Below are 2864 nucleotides of genomic sequence, written 5' to 3'. Positions count from 1 at the left end.
CACACACACACACACACACACACACACACACACACACACACACACACCACAGATTGGAAGATGCTAGTGTAATCCTCTGTCCTTATTTTGAATCCCTACCACTGGGGAGCTAATTTATCAGCTCCAGTTGAGCACCACAGTTCATTCCTTCCATCTTTCCTTCCCTTGTTCCTGCCTCTCCCTCTGTCCACATAGGGAATATACACTTACCAGTTAGTGCTCTGCCCAAAGGAATATTAATTTGATCCCTGAAATCTCACAAGATAGCTTGGGGTTTACAGACTAGATTTCTTTTTATGGAACATACCTTAAACTCAAATCACTATGGCTCTCATTGATTGGCTAACAATAGACCCCAGTCCAAGCCTCATTGTTTGGGTTCAGATTGCTCTGAGAAAATAGAAATTACTTCTGTTTTGGCCAGAAACCTTGCACATCTTCTCCTTCCAGAATGATTTTTTTCCTACTACTAACATTATTTTTATAAAAAATTTATTTACTATTAGTTTGCAACATTCAGTTCCACAAGTTTTTTAGTTCCAAATTTTCTCCTTTACCCTCTCCTGAATTCTTTGCCTCATTTTTATTTAGCCGTAGACACTTACTGGGGATAGCCTTAGACAAACTGACATTCATACCAGGAAAGACCTTAGTTTTAAAAGGCCAAGGTCTCCATTATGTCGGGGTCCATCTCCAGTTGTCCTGATCTATCATACCACTGGACCCATAGGAGAGATCAAGGATCATGACTCCACACATCCCTACCTCACTTGAAAGTCATGACATCACTTTCCTAATGTCATGGCCCTCTTCAAAAAGGAAGGACAAACAACAGGAATTGTATTTTAGCTGTGTAGTTGCATAACACAAAGATTTGATTTTTTTTTTAATTCAGTACTTCATTATTTATTTACCAACTAAACCCATTCATTTTTCCTTTCATTCAAGGATTGATCAAGCTCATATTATCTACATGGCATGAGGCCTCTTCGTCATCATGGAAATAGCTCTGACTCTGTAGGCCAAAGACCTGAATTTGGATCCTGCATTTACTTACTACTTTTACAACCAGAAGGAAATCTAAACTCCTTTGGTCCTTAGATTCTTCATTAATAAAATAAATGGTCTGAATTAGATAATCTCCAGGGTCTCTTCTGACTGTGAAGTTATAATCCTATGATCTACTACACTAGGGCATGGGGAATATTAAGACATTTCAAATATCATCCCTGCTTTCAAGAAATTCATGTTCCAGTGGGGTGGAGAGGTGAGGGAGAAAGAAAGGGGCAAGCTAACATTCATACCTACAGCCTATCCAATCACATCCATTTAACAAAACAAAACAAAAAAGTATGTTACTAAAATCTTACAGATGGTTCAAGAATTGATACTTCAAGATATTTAAATGTATAGAATAGAAAAACAAATTCCAGAAACAAATCCATTTGTTTACAACTTTAAAAATACTGCTCATTGACCATTACACAAAATCTACAATTTACCATAAGAGGAAATACTAAGAATAGAAAATTAACCAAAAATAATATTAAGGACCTTCAAAACTCCTTTTTCCCAATCGATACTCTTATGACTTCTAAATAAGTACATCTGCCATTGTAACCAAATAAATAGAAAGATATTTAGCACTTTTAAAAAGAGATGATAGAAGATGGCGGAGTAGAAGCAGGACCTCCCCACTGCTCTGGCTTCCACCTTCCCCAATCCATGTAAAAAGGGGACTCTGAACAAACTTTGGAGCTGCAGAAACCACAAAATGATACAAAGCAGCTAGCCTCCCCCTGAGGACAGCCTGGCAGGCAAGAAGGAATCAGACAGCCCAGTGCTCTGGGAGCCAAGCCCAACCCCACACCAATGTTTTAGTCCCAGGACAGGCCTGAACAGCCACTGGCTGGAGGGACTCCAGATCAGCAGCAGCTGTGGCCATTTCCAGATTTGTCAACACATAGATGCAAAGGACAAAGTGAGAGGTAAGTGCAGTCTGGACTTTGGGATTCAGTAAGTAGGAGTGCGTGGCTTTTGCCCCCTGGGCAAGGAGCCACTGAGACACCAGCACAGCCAGACAGCGCCACGTGGCAGCTTCAGCTCCTTGCCTGCAGAGTGTAGGGGGACCAAGCACCAGTCTGAGGGGTAATAGCTCTTGCTTTAACCTTCTTGGATCTGGATTGCAGTCTAGGGTGGAGGTCCTGGGGTGTGTGTCCAGCATGCCAGAGCGTGTGGAGGCCTCAGAAAGGGCACCCATCTAATACCTCAGGCAGCTGAGAAAACCCCAGCGTTTGGGATGAAAGCTCCCCTGTCTGGTGGCAGAGTCCTACTGTGGGAAAAAGCCCACAGGTCAAGTGACTGAGGGGCGACATGACCAGGCAAAGGAAACAAAGCAGACAGAAGATTCCAACATTACAATCCTATTTTTGGGACAAAAAGGAGCAAAGCATGGAACAGGAGGAAGACAGTGAAGTCAGAACTCCTGCACCAAAAGCTTCAAAGGAAAATACAAGCTGGTTACAGGCCATAGAGGACCTTAAGAAGAAGATAAGGTAAGTGGAGGAAAAATTAGGAAGAGAAATGAGAACAATGCAAGAAAATTATGAAATGAGAGTCAATAGCCTGACTGAGGAAAAATCACACCTTGAAAAACAGACTAACTCAAATGGCAAAAGAGGCTCAAAAAGGCAATGAGGAGAAGAATGCCTTAAAAAGCCAAATTTTCCAGATGGAAAAAGAATCTCAAAAGTTCACTGAGGAGAATCATTGCTTCCGAATGAGACTGGAGCAAATGGAAGCTAATGACTTTATGAGAAATCAAGATGCTGTTAAACAGATACAAAAAATGAAAGAATAGAAGG

The 2864-nt window shown here is 41.3% G+C and overlaps 1 protein-coding gene across 2 annotated transcripts in view; it reads right to left on the bottom strand.

Annotated features, from left to right (window-relative positions):
- The window catches only part of PPFIA2 (PTPRF interacting protein alpha 2), a 737051-nt gene that overhangs the window by 661544 nt on the left and 72643 nt on the right, over nt 1-2864 (bottom strand). The window lies entirely within an intron of this gene.

This window comes from Petaurus breviceps, unplaced genomic scaffold (genome assembly GCF_028583685.1).
Source record: "Petaurus breviceps papuanus isolate PSGF00001 unplaced genomic scaffold, PetGlider_PUasm1.0 221, whole genome shotgun sequence".
Lineage (NCBI taxonomy): Eukaryota > Metazoa > Chordata > Mammalia > Diprotodontia > Petauridae > Petaurus > Petaurus breviceps.
Note: the sequence above shows the minus strand (reverse complement) of the source record. Positions and strands in the feature narration are given on the sequence as shown.